Below are 25,200 nucleotides of genomic sequence, written 5' to 3'. Positions count from 1 at the left end.
CTTATTTTTCACGTGCATAAATCCACATGCTATGCTCCACTGGTGCACTTCTCCCTTCTGTGGAAACTGATCACACATCATGATGGATGAGCAATGCCAACTCCTTCAGCCTGTTGGGTCCTCTGAGGGACACAGCTGACCTTAGCAGCAGCACAAGGTGGTTCTGAGCTGAAGACCCTTCAAAATATCTCCTCATGTACCAAGAAGCAATAAATCCTTGCCTCCTCATGCTTCTGCCACAGCCCCTTGCTCAGCTGGGCTGCAGAAACCACCCCGTGAGCAGCTCACCTCCTGCAGAGCGTGGCACATACCTGCCTGGCACCGATGCTTAAAATCACCTTCCAAATATTAATATTTGGGAGAGGCTGCCTGTAACTTGTGCCAGGAGGCTCGAGCCGAGCATCTCTGAGCCACCAAGCCGAGCCCGGCCAGGGTCAGCATCGCGGTCCGAGTGAGTGTGCAGGCAGCAGCCCTCCGGGGGGCCTCTGCCATCACCCCGGGGAGAAAGGGACCAGCCTGAGGGGGTTAGCACCCTGGGAATTCTCCGGTGCCTGGCAGGCAGTTCTAGGCAGGGAAGATGGCACAGACACCCACGCCCGTGACAGACCCCTCCATGCACGGGGGGGATGCGCATCAGCCCCCGGGCACCAGTCTGGAGGGAAGCGGGTCCGAGACTCCCCGATATCCAGCTGGAGCTGGGCAGAGCCAGGATCCAACCCTTCCCGATACCGAGAGAAGCCCGGTTCAGCCGAGCCCATGAAGTGCCGGCACAGGCACCACACCCCCTTCGCCGCTGGAAAGGGCGAGCGGTGCCGGCGTTTTTGTTCAGGACAACGCTTCAAAATCCCAAACCAAACCAACAAGCCGGGAGTTCAGCTTTCCCTGCGACCTGACTCGCCTGCGAGAGATTTGCTAGATAGCTCCGCATCTGTGCGTGCTGTATTGCTAAACCGCTGCCAGGGCTATTATTAGAAACAATTGTCTCTCCTGGAAATTTTATGGAGAGGTTTGAAACAACTTTTCTGCTGCCCTCGCCAGCAGCCAGCGGGTAACAATGCGGCCAAGAGCCCTCCTTAACGCGGAGCCAGCCTGCAGGGCGTGCAGATGCACTCCCATACGGGCACAGTTTGGAAGCAGAGCTACACACATTTGTCTTTTCTAGCCCTGAATCTGGAGCAACTTTTCTATTCCCGACTCAGGAAAAGGTGCACATGGGAAAGGAAAAGCAAGCCGGAGGCTTTCCCCTTAGCGAAGCCCCCGGCTCTGCATTAAACTTGCTGCAGCCATTTGGGAAGGGAAGGAGCAGTCCATCTTGGCAGTCAGTGGGGACAGGCAGGCAGATTGCTTGGGAAGGGGGAAGGAATCACACCCGGCTCCTCTCCCCCACACACACCGTCTCCTTCCCCAGCCGCCGCGCTCGGCTCCGGTACTCGCCCACCGAATCCAAGGGCTTGGGGTTGGGGATGTTTATTTTTGAAAGGACAGGCAGAGCAGCTGCTGCCCACATTTCTCTCCGTTTGAGGTAAATGGAGGGAGGGGGCGTGGAGCAGCCCGCACACTGCGGCTGGGCTTTCCCCGGGGGCCGGGGCTGCAAGGGGAGCCCCGGCCCGCCTCGCCTCGCCTCCCCATCGCAGACAAAGACCCCGTTACCTTCTCCGCTGCCTCGGCGGCCCCGGCGGCCCCTCAGCTCCGAGCCCGGGACGAGCGCATCCCCCCGCTCCGCGTCCAGGCCGCGGCTCTACCGCCCCGCATCCATCGCCGCCTCTCCGCCGCGGGCTGCGCGGGATGCGCGGCCCTTCCCTCCGCTCCCGGCCGCTCCTACGGCCGTCCCATCCTCCCTGCCGGGATGCCGGAACCTTCCTTTCCTCCTTCTTCTTCCCTTTCCCCGCCTGCCGGCCCCCGGCGCCCGGCTCCTCCGCGGCCGCTGCCGCGCTGCGAGGCTGCGAGGCTGGAGCGGGGAGGGGGGAGGAGGAGGAGGAGGAGGAGGAGGAGGAGGGGGAGGAAAGAGGAGGAAGGAGGGAGGAGGGCAGCGAGCAGCAGTTGGCGCTGGGTCATGTGAAACAGATGAACCTGGCTCGGGCCTGCCAACATCTGGGCTCCCCCTGGCCTCTGGGAGGAGGATGAAGGATGGAAAGGGGAGGAAGGGTGCGGGGTGCCGGTACTCACCCCCCTGGCCACGCGTGCACGCCTTGGGATGATAACGGAGAGAGGCAAGAGCAGCGGGGATGCTCCGAGCAGAGCCCCGGGCCCCGAGCACCCGTGGGGCTGGGACAGCAGCTCCTGCCAGGCTGAAGCCCTGGAAAACGGGGCAGCCTCCCTTCTGATGATTTTCCTCCTACTCCTGGCTGGGTGAAGGGTGAGCTTGTGATGGTGTAAAAGAGAGGGGATGCTGGCCAGCAAAAGAACATCTCTACACATTGCAGTAGAGTAACCCTCATGCAAGGGTGTCACTATTAAATAATTAGATCAGTCAAGAAAGACAGTGTGTGTGGGCCTCCAAAAAGTGCTGATTTATTGATTTAAACATGCACAGCATGAAGCACCCACTCCATGAAGCAACCACGCATGTGGTTAAAGCTCTGGCTTGTTCCACTGCTTTGCTCCTCCATCATTATTTTCTCTCTGGGACTGGGGTTATTCTCCCTGGGTAAAAACCAGAGGCAGCTGCTGTGCCATGCTCTGGAATAGACTGCTGGGAAGAAGTTTGCTTTGGGAGGGGAGGTGTGGAGGTGAGCATTTTTCTTCATTTGTTTTCAGCTGGCATCATGCCACCACGAGGATGCTCATGGTGAGGGTGGATCTGGAACTTACACGGGATACAGGAAATTTCCCTCTTTGCCCCACAGGAAGATGACAAAGTCACTCTCCTGACATGGTGGTGGTGAAGGAGCAGAATGTCTCATTTTAACTGGGGATGTTGCTGGGTTTGGTTTGCTGTCAGGCTCAAAGTCAGGACCATGAGCCTCTATGTACTCTCTGGACATAAAGGGGCCAGGGGGGGTGCAGTGTTCTTCTGGATACAATAATCAAATGCTAGAGCACGAGCACAGTTCCCTCTCCTGTTTTAAGGGCACAGGCACAAACACAGAGCTGTGCATGCAGCCCAGGCAGGCTCACCCATCCAGCTCATTCCACCCAAGGGGATGGCTTTGATAAAGGGGAAAAATATTGAGGCAGTTCTGACCTCTGGCTGCTGAGGGTTAGGACCAAGCAGCTGAGGTGGCCCAGCCCTGCTCTGGAGGTGAGCCCAAGGTCAGGACAGAGGGGTAAGAAGCAGCAAAGGTTTCCATTCATGCTCCGGGAAATGCAGGATGTCCATGGCTCCATTGCAAGGGTAAAGATTGTGGTTTTATGGGTTCATCTCATCCATGTGTACATCCAGCTGCTGAAGTAATGCTGAGGGGCAAACCTCCAGAACACAAACTGCACAACCTCCTGGAATTTTAAACTTACTAATTTCAGAAAAAGGTAAAACTTCAAGTTGCCTCCCTAATGTTCTTCTGCTCTTTCCTTCAGCAGAGGACACAACATATCTCAAGGAGGTTCTGTCTGCAGTGCTGAGGAAGAGCATCACCCCAGCAGTGATTCAGTCCTGACCCTGATTAGAGCTAGCAAGGAAAAATCACCTTCCCACATGAAGTAACATTTGCAATAAAAATAAGTTGCTTGTCTAAGTGAAGATGGATAAAGGAAATGTAGCAGGAATGTCTCCCACTATTGCAGGAAATATTAACACATCCTTTTGAGCAAGTGTTGCTCATGGGGCCTTGGATGGATAGTGAAGATAACATCCTCTAGGTACCTGATGGAGTTAACAATTTAGAACTTAGAAATGGGAACTGTTTCTTATAATGTGGAAAGACAGTGGAGTATTTTCCTTGTCAAGAGCTGACTGTGATTACCCAACTAGAAAGAGTGTTTTTTCCCCAGAGCTGGACAAGGATTTTGCCCCAACTCCTCTCATTTATTCAATGCACCATTCTCTCCTAGAAAATTGGCCAGATCTGGGTTTCTTCCCTGGTAAAAAGGTAATTCAACTCATACACATTCCTCTCCAAATTTCCCAGTTATAATTCAGCATCAGCAAAAGTCCTTTTCTTCAAGGAAATTCCATCATCTCACAAAGTCTCTGGAGCTGGCACTACCCAAACAATACACCCTGGTAGCAAACACACAGTCTGGAGGCAGCAAAGCTGCTATCATTGCAATGATTAGAAGCAAGGAATGGCCACACTTCTTCCAAGCTGATTCCTATCATGGCAAGTTCCAAAAACTGAACAGCAACCCATATATTTAACTTTGACATACACAAAATCCAGCAACCAGATGCCTCCAGCTTCCAGCAAGCAGATGCCTCTGTGCCACAATAAAAACATGCTGATTCCTTTGTCTTAGTTCCTGGTAATAAAGCTAGGAGGAAACACCACAGCCTTGTGCTGGAGAATTGCTGTTGACAATTCATTCCCACTCTCGTTAGCAAAGATTAAAGAATCAAAATACTTTACAGGGAACGTGGTGATAGGACTGTGGGTGCCATCAGAATGTGTGAGCTGTTACATGAACATTTCTAGTAGTTTCAGAAAAGCTTAATGAATACTGTCTACCCCCAGAATTGCATTAATTAGCACTAAAGGGCTGGAGGAGATGTCATGTCATGAAGTAATATTCACACTTACTCCATGATTTGCATCTGTAAGAGGTGCACAGTTCTTTACAGAAGTCAATGCCATTTCCCCCATATGGCACATCGGAAACCCATGGAAGGTGAGGAAAATGCTTTCAAAGAACATTCAGGATTTGCTGAAGGTGTCCAGGCCTGCCTCCCTGTGGGAGGTGTTCAATGGCCTAACTCTCATTGATTGCACAACTCTTAACTCATAATATTTGAGTGGCAGTAAAAGATTAAAAAGCCTCAAAACTTAAAAAGCAACATGGGCCTAAGCAACTTGGGAACTGAAATCCATTTCCAGAGATGATATAAGCTGTTAGGCATACAAATTTCACTGTAAATCAATGCAGCTGACTTATTGTAGCCATGACAAGGGTCAGCCAGACCTAGAAAATGAAATGTCAGGTTAGCCTGTGGGTTAATTCACTTGGTCCCTGTGAAATTCATGGTATAAAATGGTCTTACTGCTCATGAGCTCTGATGTAGTTTGGCTGGAGAAGAAGAAATGGCATCACCTCTTTTCATCTGAAACAATCTGTATCCTCCATACACTGAATAGGCCTCGGTACTGGGAGGTAGAAAAGAGTGATGTGACCCAGTTGGTCCCCCAAGCCACCAGACTGCCCTCACCCACTTCCATGGACCAGGGCCAGCAAAAAAAAAGACAGAGGGTTATGTGTACCACCACCAAGCCTGTCCCCATCACTCCCTTTTCCTCCATAACAGGTTTTGAAGAGTTGTGACCTTGTGACAATTCGTGCTGGGGACTTTGGAAACCAGGTGGAGGCCACAGAGATCTCATTCAAAAAAGCTAAATGCAATTGCTCAGAGCAGGACCTGACTCATGACTGGACCTGTAAACCATGGGAGATAGGGCACATGCAACACTGACTGTCATGGCACAGCCTGCTTCCAACCAGGAAGGTCTCCAGGTTTGCTGGGTGAACCACGAGATGTTTCTAGTTAAGCCTTTCATAGAAACACTTCCCTTCTGAGATGAACTGTGGGTGTTATTCCCATGTCATGCTTTCATTAATTTCCAGGACAATCCCTTAAGTAATTGGGGCACAAAAGGCGGGGGGAAAGGGAGAAGCAGGACTTTAGCTTTGGACAAAATAAACCTCCAGGGCATCTGATTAATTTTCACACAGACTGTACTTAAAGGATCTCAGAGAGCTGAAGAGGGAAGGAAGCAGACCTCGACGTTCCCAGAGAGCTGGTGCAATAAATCCTCCCTTCATTAGGCAAGGGAAGTGCATGCTGGCAGGATTATTACACAGGGAAGCAAAGCTCGGTCCCCATGAGGCAGCTGGAAGGGATGGTGGGGACAAGCCAACTCCAGCTGGTTGGTGACCCTGGGCTGCCAAATCCTGCCTGCTGCCTCCAGCTCCAGCCTGGGGCTGCTGTGGAAAGGGACAGGAGTCGCGTGTAAGTCGCTTGTGTCCCAGTTAGCTCCGGGTAATCCTGGCATCTGAGAGGCCAAACAAAGCAAACAGCTCAAGTGTGCATAAGGGACCAAAGAGGAGCTGGGTGTGCCAGCAGCCCTCCCAGGGTCACCCACAACTCAGGGGAGTGATGCTGGAGACAGCAGCCATTCCTGCAGTTCCTTCCTCTTTGCACCCACCTGGGTCTGGGACTAAGAAGAAGAAAGAAGAAAATCTTCCTGCTGGAACGTGCTGTGAGCCATGCCTGTCCTTGCAGGAGGAATAGAAGGGATGAGGGATTCCCCTCCTTGATGGAGGTCGTGTCCTCACAAATCCCTTCTCCCGTGGGGTAGAGGGGACATGTGCTTCCCTTTTCTTCAGAGCTGAGCAAAGCTCTGTCTCAGAAACTTCTTCCTGTTCACTGAATATTGCCATCTTCACCTGAAATGGCTTGAAAGCAAACCAGTGCAGGAAGGAGCAGACATGGCAGGGGCCTCTTCCATTCATAAAAAGGGATTGGTGGTGGTGGAAGATAGAAAGGCCTTTCTCCAGGGGAGGAGCAGGAGCTCTAGAAGATACTGATGGTGCTGGCAGGGAGCACATTTTGGCTGGGGGAGATCTGGAGAGATGCTGTCAGACCACCAGCATGGCTCCAGTGCAGGCAGAATTATAATGCTACTAGTAAGAGAAAACCTCTTTCATCCAAAGGCAAGTGAACAACCTCATCCATGAAGGGAAACTGCTGAGCAAATAGGGAGTGAATGGCAAGAACCTGAGAACAAGACTGGAAAAAAGCAAAATTATTCTCCCCCACACTTTCCTCAGATGCTGCAGTTGACTGGAGCTGGTGAAGGACAGCCAGAAGCTTTCTTTGTTGCCAAAAGGCAGCACAGGTAATTGTGAAGGACATCAAATGAATCAGCTGACAGAGCCAAGCCCAAAAACGTGCCTCCTGTTAGGCAAAACCTACATGTACTTCTTGCACTGAGCTACATAATGAAGTACTCTCTTTTGCACAGAGGAATAAATCAAACTCATTCTCATTTGTTTGACTTTTTGTACTGAAATAGCTTTTATACTTTGCATGATTTCAGATTTGAAGAATATTATGGTAGTTTTACACTGCCTTCTACTGAGTATTACAAAACTTACACCAGTTGGAAAAGCTTTCTATTTCACATTTTGCAGAAAATCCTGAGAACATTTCAAAATGGCATCAAAATTATTATGAAAAGATTTTTCTAAACAAAGGTATCAAAAATAAAAAGCCACTCAGACAATGTTTCAATACATAACTGCAACCTTAAAGAAGGGCTCAGGAGCTAAAGTGACATACTAAAATGACAATTTTAGTAATTGAAATAAAAAGTACTCTAAGCTTGCTTTCCAATTTCTGTTACTTTTTGGTTATACTATTTTATTTCTTTAAGTGTTTTTCTCTACTCCATTTCTTGCCGCCAAACAAAGCCAGGGAAAGCTCCTGTAGGTGTTAGTAGGGGGTAGCCTAATTTCAGATGCAGGTGTGGTTTTTCAGGTAACCTTTTCTTATTGAAAGTTTTCACTGCCTCTGTGAGTCAAGATCATTACCTCCGTTGAACAGATGGGAAAATGGAGTCATGGAGAGATCAATTTACCTGGGTAAGATCCTGTGCCCAGTTGGGCACAGAGAGAGAGGGAGAGACAGACTTAGGAATAAATCACAGGCCTTGTGACACCAAACCCTTTGTGCTGGCTCCAGACCCCTCTTCTTCCCCAGCTAATGAATCGGTGATTAACAAAGGCTGCTCCGTTTCTGACAGTTTTATCAGTGATTTCTACTTTACACTTTTTTTAATCTTTATGAAGCAATCCCCACAAAGAGAGGAAGGGAACAGAAAATAAATCTCAGAGCAAGTAAGGCCTCATGTCATAAAAGTGCAGTGAGCAGATCTTGTATGTCAGAATATATTTATCTGACCAATAATGTTTGCATTTAGACCCAGTCAATAACAAACACCCAAATTACATTTAACACAAAAACATTTAAAATGGGCTAATCTCTTCTAAATAAACACAGAACCAGTCATGATGGTGCTCTGCTAGAGCAAAGGCTCAGTGTTACTTGATTTATTGTTTAACTTGAGTCTGATTGCTGCCTGTCTGATGTCTTTGGGAGCATGGGCTTCTATTGCTCATCCGAAAACTATTTCCTTTTCATTACTGAGGCACACCAGGATAAACCCCAGCTCTCCTGATACCCTGTCCAGGGTGGTTACCACAAAGACTGTTAACCCTCAGCTAAGGAGACTGAAGGGTTTGATTAGCTCACCCCACAAAGGCTGCTCATTTCCTCTCCAAACACAGTGCTGGTCTGGTTTCTGAGCATCCTGGGTCTGCAGGGTCTGCACCACCCTGGGATGTGCCTGTGATGTCTGAGTCTGTTTGCACGGGTCACACAGACCCAGGGCTGCTGAGGACCAGCCCTGAGAAGGGCAGGAGAGCCTGGAAGTGTCCCAGTGATGGGACTCAGCAGTCCTTGCTTGCTGCTGTTTGGGACACAAGAGTTGGGTATTGATGCCTCTTTGAGGCCTCTTTATGTCTTTCGTCTAATGACTGTGACAGGCCTTGCAGACATTTGTGAGGTTGTAGGATAAGTGGCATAGATATTTTCCTCCAAAAATACGAGATGAGAAACTGAAATTTAAATGTCCTGGGGAGATCTCAAACCACAGAACCTCTGCATTAAAAGGGTGAACAACTTAGCCTGGTTGCTGTGGCTTCAAAAATGCTCTCATCACTCAGCCTGTCCTCCCCTGCTCCATTTCTGCAGGAAAGGATGGATCAGTGCTGATTCATAAAAAGTCATCATTGTACATCTAATCCCCACTTTGAGAACCTCTGCAACCTGTCTGACGCTACCTCACAGATGAGGTGTGGGACTTGCACTGTAGTAACATCTTTACCCCATGACCACCTTGACTGCTGGGAGTGAGAAACAGGAGTTATTTTGTTTCTGAACACTGATGAGCTACTGAGCTTCTCAACTACCAAACCCCCAGTACTTGATGGCTACTGTAATGTAGTTTTTGCAGTTCTGTAGTGTTGTTGCAGCCTTTGGGCTAAGGAAAACTAAGGACCTGTTTTACAGATGGAAAAGGTTGTGATTATGGTTGAATTTGTTCTCTCCCACCTATTTCTCGGTGACATTTCATCTTGTATTATCCCTCTATCTTTACCTATAACCTGAGTTTAATCATAACATGCTTCTCTCTGTCCTAAGAGTGTGAAGTGTAACTCATTAAACCATGAGAGGTGAATAGAGATTTCAGACACAAAACACAAATCAACTATTGTTAAAGTGATACCTTTTGCAATTACTCTTTGGGCTTGTTTCATTCAAAATATGGTAAGAATTTCTATTCAGATTAGCTATAGCAGCATATTCCATTGGTCAGAAAGGATACCTGGCAATTAAGCTATACAATAAACTCTCTAATATTTATGGTTTGGCTTTGCAGAACACAGTGATGGTGACTGCACTCTGTTGATAAGAATTTGAGTACATTTAAAACACTTTCTTATTAAGTGTGTTGGAAGGGCTGTTATTAAAGCAATTGAATAGGCTAAAACCCAGTCAAGGTTATTGAAATACATATTTTCAGGCAAAACAAGAATTTCTGCAGCAATTCTCAGTATGAAGGTAGGAGAGGAAATAAACCCCAAATGCCCCACAGTCCCTGTTGCTTAGCTGCAACTAAATACAAATAAACTGCACCTCCAAAACTGGGATAAACACCTGCACTGGGAGTTCACTGCATTTGTGCATAATCCTTTGCATATTCAAAGGAAACCAATGACAAAAGGTTCTCCTGTGCCTTGTCTGTGCAGGATTGCTGAGGATCCACCACCGTGGATGGTGGCAGGGCTGTGCTGCTCTCTGGGGACCCTGGCTTGGCTGTCCCCACCTGATGGGCAGGTGGCTGGAGTAGGGTCATACGTCCCTGTAGGATTTGGACCATCTCAGAGGGGCAATGATGCTGTTTCCCTACTGTAGCTCAGGCTCCCTGTTCAGAGCAATGCTAATTTTCCTGTCCCCTGGCTTGCAGTCAGGCACTTCTGCCCCTCCTCCTCCTCCTCCCAGAGACAGCTGCCTTGCTGCAGTGACAGTGACCTTATGGTCTGAGAGTGCAAGGTTGCCAAATCTCATGATAGATGACATTTTTCTGAAAACCTGCTTTTCTGGGCTGAATCCAGAAGGTGAAGGAGAATAGAGCCCAACTCTATGCATTTTGTTAATTCCATTATTTTCAAGCAGTCTAAATATTTTTGAACCTCGGTAGTTTTGAAAATGGGGTGTGCTGTGCTGGTTAGAGTCAAGGGAATTGTCTGATGTATTGGTCTACACTTTTTATTGTATGGTGATGAATATTTGCATATGGAAGACTCTGTCCTAGTTCATTTTATAATGAGAGTAACCAGTTTTCATATAATTTCTCTGGTTGTTGTTTCATGAGGGTGACTGCTCTACTTGGATGCTTCCAAAAGCTCAGCTGCCAGCTTCATGTGAAGGGAGGACTGAAATAAATGGGAAATAAATGAGAGAAAGATGAACAAAGCCAATAGTTAAAGTGTCACAGCAGCAACTTCGTTGCAGGAGGAAAAACATTAATTAAATGCTCTTTCTCCATAACTTGCTTGGAAACACAGGCTGAAAAGCTGACCTGGGTGGTCTTGTTTCAAAGGAGTTAAAGAAAAAATGTTTTCTTTGTGCAGAGGGACCTGGAGAAATAGGCAGAAGTTTTTCCTGCCGCATGTAGGACAAAAGGGTCAAGTGTGGGAACAAGTACTGGGGAGGAGAAAGGTGGGCAGAAAATGGGCAAAATGCTGCCTATAAAAAACTGATCCTGGAAATCAGCAGTGCTGGCACCAACCGAGAGGGCAAGTTGTAAGTGAGGGAGGGAGGGCTGGCACTGGGATTTGTGTGGCTGATGGCACAACACACACAGTGGCTGTGTCCCAGTGCCTGGGCTGGGCTGTGCAGCCATCAACCCAAGTGAGTTGAACTGGGAAAGCACAGTCGTGAGCTAAATGCTACCACCATTATCACTCTGAAAAATAACTGAGAATAACAAAGTTCCCAACACCTCCCAGTGCTCTCTACATGTCTTCCCCTATTTTGTAGTCACTGCTTTCCCCCTTTTCTCTTTTTATGGCTGTTATTACTGGAATTATTGCTGTACAAACAGGGTGTCTGTCTATGGGAGACACTGAAGTTACAGTTTTCCTCCTAGATGGCAGTGTAAATTATTACATGGGCTACCCTATAATCTTTGGTCATGTTCCACAGCAAGGTAATTTATTCCCAAGTCACTAAAGCTAACTAACATGGCTGTAAATCTAATGCTTGAGCAATGTTTGCTCTTAAAAAGTCAACATCTACAATAGTTACTGCACTGCAATTACTGGAAAATGCTGATTTGCTCTAGACTTGGAGCAGGGAATAATTGCAGCCTCTCTTGAGACCTAGAGTGTGATAATTGGTGGTGAATGGTGGGTTTTTCCAGTGGTGATCACATAGGTTGTCTCTGTGGTTATTCCCAGAGCCCTTATAGCACTGTTCCTGCAGCTGCCAGTGCTGGGCTGGGAGCTTCCATCAAGGCCAAAATAAATAAACCCTCTAGGAAGAGCACAAATACTCAGATTTTGAGGTGGTGCAGACCTACAGTCAAGTCTGAGGATTGTGCCAGTCCACAGAAATCTGCTGCCTTCTGCTGCCACTTCCTGAGTCAAGTGAGGAATCTCATGAGCTCTGAATTCAGCCCCCTCTGCTTCAGCCTACCTAGAAACAGGAAGGTTTTTCAAGTTGTGTCACTAGATTTTTAACTTCTAAGGATGGTGCACTGGATCTTTGTGCAGTGTGCTCTAGCCTTTGATTCTCTAGAGCAACTGGGACAGTTTGCAGCAGCCACTGCTCTGCTTTTCAACCCCATGGGAAAAGCTCTGGAGATCAGGACCTGGCTGGTCCTTGTGGCTTTCCATGCCACAATATCCATGGGAGTTAGAGCAACGTTACAAAGCTCCCCAAGGAACAAGGATGTCAGTTCTCAATGTTTCAGATGGTTATTTCAGCCAAAATACAGCCAACACTCAGACCTGGAGACCCCATAAGAGGCCATTCTATTGCTGTCAGGGGAGGGAAGAACCCTTGAGAGGAGTTGATTTCAGCAGAAGCTTACTAAATGCTTTATGTAGAGCTGTGCAAAATATCTGGAGGGAAATCTGGAAGTCTTCCCTTTTCATGGCTTTCACTAGAAATTCTTTTTCCTGCTGATTTCCCTCGCAGAGAAACAAGCAAGCCCAAGCAAATAAACAAGGCAATCCATAGGAAATACCCCATTTCCCTCTCATCCTTTTATTCCCTCAAAACAAAATCCTTAAACTGCTGGATGGCTGAGGACAGCTTGCAGCTTCTGACAAACAGAATCAAGAAGCTGCCACCTGCTTTGATGCTTCACTTGCTTTTTTCCCAAACTAGTGAAGAAAACTGATTTCTGCACGACCAAGTGGCCAGGAACAAAATCACATAAAGGGATGGTGCAGAATTGCAAATTTCATTTTTATAGACTCCCTGTGCTTGGGGACACTTCCCTCCTTGTAGCACTTGTGACAGCTTGTACAAACTGGGACAAGTGAAGTTAGATGTAGGAAAGCAGTCTGGAGGAAAAGAATAGAACAGAGGGGGAAAAAACAATTAAAAAAAAGCCAGATGTAAGGAATACTTTTTTAAATGAGTCAGTTTAGCAGTGACTGTGTTTATATTGCAGCTGAGCATCGTTGTACTTGTGTGGCTGTTCATACATCATTGGCTAATGAGGTAATGAGTAACTAGTATACTGCAGGATGCTTTATTTCCACTGAACAGCCCAAACCCTCTCAAAATAAGGTTTGAAACCCAAAACCAAACATCTGGGATGCTTTGGGAATGGTGGTACGAGAAGGAAAGTGAGCCCAGCATTCAGCCCTGTCCCCTTAGGAGCTGTCTGGGGTTTCACAAAGCACCTTTTCCTGGCTTTCCTGCAGCCATAGACTGACAGGAGTTCACTCTGCTCCCACTGGGTGAGCAGAGAGGAGCAGGAAGAGGCCCCTGCTGACCTTCATGCTGGGAAACAAAAGAAAAAAGGTACCTGTGTTTACCCCTCATTTATCCTGCAGCTGTCCTGGAGCACCACAACCTGCCTTTGGACAGTGCTGCCCTGCCATGCCTGCCAAAAATCCTCCCTACACCAAGCCATTCACACAGAGCCAGCAAGGGTCTGGGTGCTTACAGTGGCACTGAAATGTTAAATACCGTGCTCATTTATTTATGACATCTTCAGCCTGCTGTAACTACAAGCAATAATTGGATTGTGCTCAGCATAGCTGGATTGATTTGCTACTGAATAATAAAACCAGGTCCTCTGTTTATAATGGCACCCCTGGAAACGAGGAGATGGGGTGAAAAATGCATTCAAGGTGCAATGCTAGTGCTGAAAACTCACAGTGGCTCTGGGTGCAGAGCATGAACTCTGCCAGATGCAAATGTTGTACTGGCCACTGATAAAACATGCTCTTTGTGGCCTCCTGTGCCTTCCATGGACTATTTAGCAACTTTGGCAGGCTGTTATTTAGTGTTTGGACAAAGGATGGTGGACACAGTGTATTTTTCCATAGTTTTCTGAAGGTTGTGGCTAACCCCCAGTGCAATCTGCAGTGGTCTCTGGTTGCCTCCAAGGGAAGAGGGGCATTTAGACTGAATCACAGAGCAGCACCAGGGAGCTGCTCTGCCCAAAACCCGTCTTCATCTGTGGTAGTTTTGGGCTTTTTGGATGGAGGAAGAAAGATTGAATTTCATTTTATGTTCTTAGAAGGATAATTTACTATATTATGATATATTATTAAAGAATATTATACCAAAACTATACTAGAGAAAGGATAGAGACAGAAGGTTAGAAAGAATTGTAATAAAAACTAATGACTCTCTTCCAGAGTTTTCACACAGCTGGACGTGATTGGTTATTAAGTTAAAACAATTCACATGAGACCAATCAAACCTGCACCTGTTGGTAAACAATATCTAGACTACATTCTAAAGCAGCAAAAACAGGAAAAGTAATCAGATAATTATTGTTTTCATTTTTCTCTGAAGTTTCTCAGCTTCTAGGAGAACAAATCCTGGCAAAGAGTTTTTCAAAAAATATCACAGTAACATTAATCTGAAACAGAGCCTAAAGTGACATAAATATGACAAACCCAGTGCCCTCTGCACAGCCCCTGTGGATGGGTTTTCGTGCACACAGGGCTGTTTCTCCATGCTGCTCCTTGTGCCTCACTTGAGCAATGGAATGGGAGCAGGTGGCTTTTGTCTCGCTGCTCCCTTCTTCAACCAAGTGCCCTGGCAACTACTGGCAGCAGCTTAAGGACCATAATTATGGCTACAGCATTGCTAAGGGGTGTTCGAGGATGCCAGCCCACTCTGGAGGCATGAACATAACCCAGTTTTCCATGAGCTTTGCTTCTTTTGAGCAACGATGATGCTCTGACTCTTTCCTGAGCTTGTAGCTGTGGAAAGCACTGGGTACCCCAAGCCACCTGAGGCTTCCTGGGGAATGATTCCCCCGAGGATGGCTGCAAAAAAAATCACTGCAAAAAGTGCTTTTGCTTCTGCTTTGCCTCCAGCATTGCCCAGGCAGGAGGAGCTGGCCCTGCATTGTGGGTGGACACAGAAGATGCTTGTGAAAGGGCACATTTGCCCCTGTGCTACAGCATCCAGACCTTTTGCTGGACCCTGCTGTAATCACAGAATCACAGACTCAATGAGGTTGGAAAAGGCCTCTGAGATCATCAAGTCCAACCTGTGACCAAGCTCCACCCTGTCAACCACACCATGACCCTGAGTGCCACGTCCAGGCTTTCCTTAAACACCTTCAGCATGGTGATGCCACCACCTCCCTGGGCAGCCCATTGCAGTGTCTCATCACCTCTTCTGTGAAGAAATTCCTTCCACTGTCCAACCTGAACCTCCCCCAGCACACCTTAAGACCATCTCCCCTGCTCCTGTCACTTGTTGCCTGGGAGAAGTGTCCAGCCCCCACCTGGCTGCATCCTCCTTTCAGGTAGTTACAGAGAGTGATACGATCACCCCTGAGCCTCCTTTTCTACAGGATTAAAGATCTGCAATGTATAAAACAAAAATACAACCCCCATTTGGGCAGTGACCTGTACTGAGCCTGCTGTTGTGCTCAGTATGGCAGATGCAAGGTGCTGTCAGCAGAGAGTCTGTCAAAATCAGTTTGCAACAGCATAAATTTAGAGAATGTTTTCATTTCTCTCTCTGTAGTCTCTAGTAATTGATGGCTTACTATTATAATATAATTATGATTTATAATTATCAACAGCTTGATGAGCTAGAAGGGATTAAAGCAAGTTTCTGCTGAACATGGTAGATTTTGGTTGGGAGATGGGGCCTGAATGCCCACACATCTAAACATGCTGCCACATCTCATGTTTGGTGCCTAATGCTGCCCTGGTGCAGTGCTGGGAGACCTCGTGCTGAATGTCACATTTAAGCAAACAGAGATCTTAGTTCAGCTCAAGTGGAGACTCAGGGCTGCATTAACTTGAGGCAACTCATTTGGGGTGATGTGCAAGTAAATGCTGAATCCCAGGTGCTGAGAAACCAACCCCGCTTTTTGGATGCGTTTTTGGGCTGGTATCTCCATTCCTGGCAAAACAAGGAATGTCCTAACTCAGAACCCACCTTTCCCTCTTTGAACAAGCACACAGAATGAAACCAAAGGTTGCTGCAGCAAGGCTGGCAGTTTGCTTGCTTTAAGGACTCTTCCCCATACACAAGCATGTGTTTACGTGCAAAATTGATGTATATTTGTTGCACTGGTGTCAGATGTATCTCAGTGGGAACTGGGGCTAGTGGGTGACCATGCTGAAGGAATTTTGAAGGCAATCGTGAAGGTGCTGTGCATTATGCACCACTGTCATTTAGTAGGATTTATGCATCCAGGATAAATAGAGTAACCCAGCTGCAAGAGATTGCGTTTGGGGCATTTGAAGCTGTGTGACTGCTGTCCCACATCCCCACCTTGGTTATCCTCAGTACTGAAGAAACAAGGGAGAAACCCCCAGGAGAAAAACTCCAGATTATTCACTGAATGACAGCATGTCACCAAATAAAAAGAGAAAGCATGAAAATCAGGTCATGCCTGTCATCCCAGTGAGAATTCCCTCTGATGCTGACAGCCCTCGTTTCATGATTTACCAGCGGGTTCCTCTTCCTTGTGGGATAATTAACAGCCAGGCTGGGCCACGTCTGACCTGGATCTCTGCCCCAGGTCCCCCACAGTGGGTCACAGATGTCCTGCCTGTGCTGGAGGAGGAGGACCCTGCCCTGGGGAAGGGTCTCCAGATGATGCAAGGGTCTCCTGCCATGCACCAACCTCCCCCTGCTTTATTGGCCAGGGTGGAAGGAGATAGGGACATCAGGTAAAACCACTATCCCAGTGTTAATAAAATAGGTGAAGTCTCATATCTTGATGTCCACAGCTATGAGTTACGTGCATTTAAACCAGTTCTACCACTCAGTCTCTGATTTTGAGGGATTTAAAGCCAGGCCTAACTCATGACATGACTGCACATCCTAGAGAAGAAAGGTTTTTTGAAGCAACCTTGAGCTCAGTGGGACCCTCTTGAGAAGCTGTCTTACCTTACATTTCATCTTTACCCTTGGAAACACATCACCCTTGCTCTGAGGGTCAGATTCTTGTGTTGTACACAAGGCAGGCTTTTCCATGGGAAGTGAGCTGAACTGAATAAGTCTGATCTCCTTTTGTCAGTGGTACCACTGGTGTGAGAATGGACACAGCCCTTTCCTGGTCAGCAGGCACATTTAGCGCTGTGTGCATGACCAGCCCTGAGCAAAGGGACTACTTTGGTAAACTGGAGAGGTTTGATGAAAGTACTGTTTTGGCAGAGAAAGTACCCATGACAAAGTACCCTGGAAATTTATGTTTTGCTAAAAGTCATATTTGGTTGTGAAAAAGTGGGAAAATTCACAACAATTTCTTTTCACTTTCCCTACCGAAAAAATGGCATTAATTTGCAATTTTTTTAAAGCTTAAGAAAAACATGCAATATAAATACTGCCATAGTCAATATAGTTCAATTTTTCCAAACATTGGGTTGTGAATGTTAAAATCTGAAATGCCTTTTATCAGGCATGGACCAGGGCTAAAACACGGCAAGAGCCCCTCAGAGAATGAGAATTTAATTTCTTCCATATCCTCTTTCCATGGCCTAATCTCACGAGGGTCAGATGTGTTTTGGGAAGACAGTGCTGCTGTAGCTGTGTCTTTCCATTCTTGATTACAAACCATCTTGGCCTGAGGGTGATGCACAGCTTCCCCACACATCTCTACCACTGACTGCCCAGCATGGGGCAGCTGGGTGATAAAAACTCACATAGGCTGAGCCAAGATCAGTTTTGTTCTGCAGATTCAAGTATTTTGAAAAATCTGTTATTTTACACATGCTCCCCCCACTCTGGGCACATTATACATTCTTATCATTGCATAAGAATGTATAACAATAATAAATAAATATTATTTATATAGAAGACAAACTTAAACTCTCAGCTCCAAGGCTTGATTTTTCAGCTCAGGTAGCAAATGCTGAGGATGATGGATCCAGCACCAGGCACTGGCTGTGTTGATGGTTGTCACGACAGGGGTGCCAGCTGCATCATTACAGCACCCTCTGGCAGCACATCAGCAGCTGCAGGAGTGTACAGGATTAGTAATAAATCAAACACATCCTGTGAACGTTGTTGCAGGATATGATTAATTTCCCTGCATGCCAATAGCGCAGTGAGCCAGCTCCTCAGTTACTATAAAGCTGCCTAATTCTGGACTTTGGGATTTGGCTTGGTGTTTGCTCACTTGAGACTCACAGCCAGTTTGCCCATATCAGCATGTATTATATTGGCTTCTCTGTTCAAGGTCAGATCCTGGTAAAATCTGCAATTTACAGCTAAGGAAGTTTGCCTTGAAGCAATGGACAGAGATTAATGAGAGTTGCTTTGCATGCGATTGCATTCCAGAAAAAAATATATGATTAGTACATCCTGAGGAAAGGGAGCTTGCATGGGTCCAAGCAAGGAATCTGAGAGCAAAAAGAGACCACAGTGGACAAAGCCACTGTACAGATAGAAGTAAATGACACTGGATTTCCGACACCTGTTCCCACATGCCAGGGAAAACCATTATGGAATAGACTCCTCCACTTCTGCTCCTCACCCTGCTGCCTAAAAGCCCATACAACCCTCTGCCTGTGGAAGCAGCTGACCTGACCCAGCTCTCCATCAGCTTGGCTGGTATAAATCAGCAGTAAACTCACTGTCATAATTCACATTTACCCCTGCATAAACATGGACTGAAGTCAACCTGTTAATATTTCTGCATTTATCATCCCTCCATCCTATCTCCACACGGACTGCAGGCCTGTGAGGGGAGTGGGGCTGGTGCAGCTGAAAAATTCAGGGTGGGCATGGGGCAGATCCCAATATCTGCCTGCAGTATGGCTGAACAAAGTTGAGGGAAAGAGCCACTCGTGGAGACCTGTGGGGTGGAAAACCTATTGTTTGGGGTGCAACTCAATTCAGACTGTGTTTTCCTGGTGCTTGGGTTGTAATGACAGGATTACATCCCCGCTGAATTGTTGGCCTTTACAGTGTTTGGATTTCCTGGTGACTCCATTGTGAAGGGCCCCATTCACTCAGGAGTGTTTACCCAGCTGCAGGAGCTCCTCCAGAGCTGCCGTGCTCCGGAGCTGGACATAGCACCATGGATTGTGGGAAAGAAAAAAGCAGTGAGAAGAATAAGAAAGCGAAGAAGAAGTCATGCTGGAAATGCTGTACTTGCTGTGGGCTGTCTGTCTGCATGAGAGGCCTCATGCCATGGGTGGCAGTGAGCAGGTGCTCTTGCTGGGATCACTGCACTCAGGGGCTTTAATTACCTTTTTCAGGATAAAATCATGTCGGTGGCCCCAAAGAATGTGCTATTTTTTGTGCTCCAGCGATTTAGTAGAATTCAGCAACTGAAACAAAGGCAGCATTGGTGTTTGGGTTCCCATCCAGTCTTTAGTGAAACTCAGGGAAGGGATATCAGTTTAAGAAAATCATCTCACCTTGCTTGGTGTGCAAGCAAGAGTCTGCCCATCAACTAGGGAAATTTTAGCTGAGGACCAGGAGAGAGCCTGAATATCCTTTCCCTGGGGGACCTTTCTCTGGGAGGGAGGACAAAAAGGCTACCCTAACCTTAAGCCTAACCCTGACCCTAACTCTAACCTTACACACACCCACCCTGTCTGCTCACACAACACACAGAGCACAGGGTGGCCCCAGGCTCTTCCAGCCCCACTGTAATTCACACAAACATTTAAGGCAGAATGTGTGCAGGAGCCTTGCATGTGTGGGGGGCCTTGCAGGGAGGGGCAGTGCTCTTGTGCTGCCTCCCACGAGCTCTTGTGCTCCTCACCCACACGTGGAGACTGAGCGGAGCCTTTTAGCCCTCGCTCCAGAGCGTGTGTAAAAGGACCTTAATGAGGAGAAGGAATCAAATTCTTTTAAGCACATCTGCTTGGATCATGGGTAAATCTGTGGGCTGGAATATGGGGAAATTCAACAGAACTGGATTTCTTGTAGTTCACTTTGCTGTATGCAAATCCCACCTCTGCCAAAAGGTGACAAAATTCTCATCTCGATGCTGAGCTTGTCTCAGATAGCTACAGAGAGAGAAACACCACAACTGTACAGTAACTGCTTTCTCTAAAAAGAGTGCAAGGGCGAGGAGCAGTAACAATAATAAAAAAAGGGTAAAGCCACACTCAGCCTCTAAGGCTTATAAAAACCAGCTTAGCCTTCAATAAGCAATTCTTTGAAAAGAAATTAATGGAAAAGGTTACAAGCCTGCTCTTGAGCAGAGCCTGTCACACTGCTCTTTCACATCATTTCTACAAATGGAACAAGTTTATGGCATTTCTTTTCATTTCAGATGCCCTGAAAGGCTGCATTACTCACTGGACCCTGCATTTTTCCCTTCCCCATTTGCACAATGCACTGAGGAATTCCTCGTGCGTGATTCAGTGGGAGATGCGCGCTGAGCCCAACCTGCACACCCCACACGGCCAACAAAACATCACCCACTGCTGCCTCTGATGGGACACAAGGAAACCTCTCCATCCAACCCCTGCTTTGCAAAAAAGAAACCATGAAAAAGAGGAAAAACATCAGCAGCTGCTGGAATGGTGCTGTCTCTCCACTGCAGGAGATGATCACGGATGTGGCGCAGTTGGGAAATCGGATTCAGGATGGGATGGATAAATGGACCCTGAACTTTGCAAACACAGGGTTGCCCTTCTCATGCAGCCGGGCTCTGTCACTAGGTGGTACTGTGCATCACAGCTTTGTGCCTTCTCCTAATTCCTCACTCCTCTGTCCATTCCCTGGGTTAGATGTTTTACTGGTAAATATCGTGTTTTGAGAAAGGGGAACTTGTTCAACTCCTCTCACTGCTCCTCACTTTATAGATTTTATTGTTGAATACAATTAAAGACTTTGATTCAGCAAATTCTTGGGGTTGGTGCCTGACTTGAGTTTCTGCTGTCAAACAGCACCTGTTTAAGGCTGCCTTGTGAAGCCATTTAGTGGTGGGTTATGAAACCTTTCAGATACAGATGCTCAGGCTCATGAAAGGGAAGGAAAACCCAAAGAAACCAGGAATGGTTCTATGAAAACAGGGGAAGAAATAAGATCTCTATATGTTTTTCCCCTTTTTTTGGTAACAAGACCCCTTATCAGTCCTATCACTGCCTGGAAAAGTGCAACAGAGAGATTTGTTGGATTTTCACTGTGCTCCTTTGGTTTCCTGGCAATAATCCAAGCTCAAGGCATTTGAAAGAACCTGGAAAAGGGGATATTTCTTGCTTGTGCAAGAAAGTCTGAGCAGACAGCAGGACCACATAACACACCTACCCTTGCTTCCACGCCAGGTTCTGCTGTACAGTTAATCCAGCTCTGCCTCCTGATTTGTGGTCTCAGCCCTGCACAGCAGCTTTGCTCCTATCAGCCCGTGGTGTGGAAGCAGTCCCTTGCATTTGCAAGATGAAGGCCCATGACTGCACTGGCTGCATGAATTCGGTGCTGAATGATGGTGCTCTCTCTCATTAAGAGAACTGTTCATTATGCACAGTGCAGCTTTTGTAGCTTGGCTGAAGTCTCTTGTCAAGTGCACTTTTAGAAGCTCAGATAGTCCCAAAGCAATTCTGGACAACGGAGGAGGAAACACAGACGCACAGACATCACAGGTCCTGCAAGATCCCAAGATGCTGCAGTGTTCTTGGCAAAGCTTGGTGCAGAGCCCAGGGTCCTTGTCTCAGGCCAATGGATCCGAGGCAAATTTCTCCCTTTAAATTAACGTTGCTATTCATGTCTTTCCTATAAAATTGAAGCAGTTTATTCACCACTTCCCAGCATTCAGCTTGGAAGCTGAATAAGCCCAAAAAGGTTCCCCAGTTCCAGAACAGAATAACTGCTGATTTGAGATCCAGCTTTGTCCCAGTCTGACTCCAGATTCCACATAGCTCTTACAGTACTAATTTAAAACTCCTTTTTTTCTTTTTTTTTTAAATAGCTATGAAAACTGTCAAATGATAGTGATTCTGCAGATTTCCCAAACTGCCAAACAGCCCAGCAAAATCCTTTTTTCTGAGTGTGCTTCATTTTGCATGAAGACTTTCTGGGTATTTTGAAATAAAAGGATGAGCATATTGATGGGTGATCAAAATGAGGCCAGTGATGACTAACATAGGAGTCTTCAAATAGCTGGTCCCATGCTCCACAGCTGCTGCACTACAATGCTCAATCACTCAGCTGCTCTCACTCCTGGGGTGCACCATGGTCTTGTGAAGCAGCACTTGGCATCCTGAGCTGCATTTGGGTTTTGCCTCAGAGGAGGTTAGGAGCAGTGTCACCTGCAAGCACTTTAATTTGCTTATGAACATGAGACAGGGTGCAACTCCTGGCAAGAATAGGCAGAGCAAAAAATACTGGAAAGCAAGAGAACAAGCAGCAGATGGAAGGAAAGCAGGTCTGCCTGAATCTGTAAGAGGGCAGATATGGCACTGCCACTCTCCAAGGCTGCAGGCTTGCCATCCCTTTGGATTTGTTACCCTGCCCTGGTCTCATACCTGCTACTCAAACAGCAGCCTGGCTGCACCGAAGCAAATAGTGGCTGAGAATAAAAGAGGAAAGCACATCCCACAAAAAGATGCATGTGAGTAGAAAGATTTGGAGAAGACCTTTCCTTTGAAAAAACCTTTGGAGAAAATCCCAAGAGGCCATCCAAATATACTCATCCCTAAAACACAAGAAACTTGTGAGACACCAGAGCAAATGCCCCACTGAGAAAACTTATGACTACTCTGTATTAATATCAATTAATCTCTGGAGACCTGCAAGGTGTCTGGAGCCCTGTTAGAGGAGATGGGGACTCTTGAACGAATTCCAGGATAATGAGATCCACTGAGAGTTGGGTTAGTGAAATGAAAAGGGATGCGGTAAACCAGCGTTATCAGCTTTGACAGAAATTAGTTCTGCCCACCCTTGAGCATTCACAAACCATTTCAGCACCATGCATGCTGAATTCCCTGCTGCACTTTCCCTTGGCCAGGTTTCATTTAATTCCAACCCTCCCAAGCCTGATGCAAGAGGGAGGGGAAGCTCTAATGGTTATCATGTCTTTCCCATCTACAGCTAATGGTTAAGACATTATCCATGTGTACTAATAAATGAGAGACACTGGCCTAGGCTGAAGGTGAAGTGGGTGGAAGATGGTCCTGGCCAATCCTAGACCTCTGCAGGGCAAATGGATTCATCTCTCCTGGTCACCCCCAGCTACTGGAAGGAAAGACTTTATGTATGAACTTCTTGGTTTGTGTATGAACTGTAAGATGAGATGGATCAAAAGAATGAGTTTGTGCTTGTTAAACCACCGTGGGTAAGGATGTGATTAGTTCTGCTATTATACTTTCTCCCACTTGTGATGACAGTGGTTTATTCCTTGGAGCCAGCACTGATCACCAGCACCCAACAGAGGGCCAAGGCTTAATTTCTCCTGGCTAGTTTTGTGTTCACAGGGGGATCATCCTCATGGCTTATCCTTGCAATGTGACTCCTTGGCAAGCCAAGGGCAGCACTTACATCTGGGGCTTTCACATCAAGGCCACCCAACCAACCCCCTAAGATCTGTGTGTGTAAGCAGTGCAAGGACAGCATCTCCAGGCTGGGGTGCCTCTGAAGCCTTGTGCTGAGGCTGGATAAGGAAAGCCATAGATGGGAAGGACTTTGGCCAGGATGTCCCTGCACAAAGGGCTCCTCACCCATGCCAGGACATCCAGGCACCGTGGTGTACAATAACATACAGAAAAAGCCCTGGGTGCAGCCCCCTCCCAGGTTGCAGAGACTATGGCTGTTTACACTGGCTCTTTCACAGGAATTCGGGATCTCAGTTTTGTGCTATATTTAGGCTGCAAAACTACTGATATTTTTTTGGTAGTTGGCCTTTGACACACAAGTGTATTTTCTGAGAGGAAAAAATTTCAGCTCTTGACTAAGTGGTGGGAAAATACAACCCCCAGAAATGTTAAATTTTCTAAAACTGGAGCCAGGAGTTAGGAGCTGACAAGGGGAGTTTACATTATAAACACAGCCTGTTGGCTGAGCCAAATGTTTAAGGCAGCCGGGTGTTGGAGACCCACGGTCTGGGCTAGCAGGACTCAGCTGGCTCCTGACACTTAGGACATCCTGATTATTTACATTTCAGCTTTTACCATAAGAGGAAGGAGAGCTGTTAAGAGCTGATTGTCGTGGGATGAAGAGGAAAGAAGTTGAAACTGGGACACAGTCCATTGCTGAAACACGCTGTCTGCAAAGCAACAACTTGTGTTTAGAAAAAGAGAAGAAAAAAGTTCCACTTCCAGATTCCCGTGTTGCAGGACTGGGATCCAAGGGGAAAAGATTTCTGTGGAAATGGCTTGAATGAAAGAATCCCTTTGTAGGAGGTTATGACTGATAAATTACAAGAATGCTTGTGATATGATATAATAGTGGCAATTAAAAGACATTTCAGATGACAAATGCCTGAGAATATGCAATGCACTGAACTTCCCAGAACCTCTCTTTTCTGAGATGAACACTGGCTCTATTCTCACTTTAATTAGAAATTACCCAACTCCTGTGCTGTTTATTCCCCTTCCTCCTTCACGACCTCCTCATCCCAGTGGCTGCTCTGAAATAATTTGTCTGGTACGAACAGTTCTTCATTTGCAGCCTGGCTTTAAAAAACCCCTGATTGATCACCTGAGGTTTTGCAAAGCCCAGCTCAGCCTGTAGCCCTGATGATACTCAAAGTTGTTGTCTCAGCTGTGGCTGTGCACATGAGGACCTGTATGACTCTAGGCTCCCATGGCTATGGGGTTCTAAAGAATATTAAAAAAAAACATAAAGAAGAAAAGCAGAGGTCAACCCAAGTACATCAACTTACAGTAAGATAAAGATTTCCAGCCCTCAATCAGGTCTCTCTTCATCATGGTCTGCCTCTTTATGGGCATGGAATGACAGTACAAATGTGCTAAGCCCCTGAACACAGAGGGGTTAAGATCAGGCCTTATGGAAGTGGAGCAAAGCAGGTTTGCAGTGAGTGTAAACCTCACATTCCTGCCCTCCTGGAGCTTTATGAGAGCCCCTCAAGTCCCAGTGTTCAGCAGCTGCAGCAGCACAGTGACCAGTGAAGTTGGTCACTGCACACAACGGGGTCTGCAGGTTATGCAATGCTGCAGACATGGGGGCACTCCTGCCAGGTGCTGGACAGACTTTAATCCCCATTGCAGGGTAGATGGAAGTTCAGAGCCATGGAGGAATTTGACCTTGGATAACTTTTTGTAGTTGGAACTTAGCACTGGCTGCCATGCAGATCTCTTCTCCAGGAGCAGGGGATGGGACTGGCCTGAAACTACACTTTGTCA

The 25,200-nt window shown here is 46.9% G+C and overlaps 1 protein-coding gene across 4 annotated transcripts in view; it reads right to left on the bottom strand.

The window, feature by feature from the left end:
• FRMD4A (FERM domain containing 4A) overlaps positions 1–25,200 on the bottom strand; it is a 209,551-nt gene that overhangs the window by 141,822 nt on the left and 42,529 nt on the right. Inside the window, exon 1 of one of the 4 annotated variants that reach the window (XM_041413403.1) lies at positions 1,651–1,779. The exons of the other annotated variants lie outside the window; for them this stretch is intronic. The gene's annotated coding sequence lies outside the window, so the exon portion shown is untranslated. Of the gene's footprint in view, positions 1–1,650; positions 1,780–25,200 lie in introns of those variants that run through there. 4 annotated transcript variants of the gene reach the window in all.

This window comes from Onychostruthus taczanowskii, unplaced genomic scaffold (assembly GCF_017590055.1).
Source record: "Onychostruthus taczanowskii isolate IOZ18803 unplaced genomic scaffold, ASM1759005v1 scaffold41, whole genome shotgun sequence".
In the NCBI taxonomy this organism is placed as follows: domain Eukaryota; kingdom Metazoa; phylum Chordata; class Aves; order Passeriformes; family Passeridae; genus Onychostruthus; species Onychostruthus taczanowskii.
Note: the sequence above shows the minus strand (reverse complement) of the source record. Positions and strands in the feature narration are given on the sequence as shown.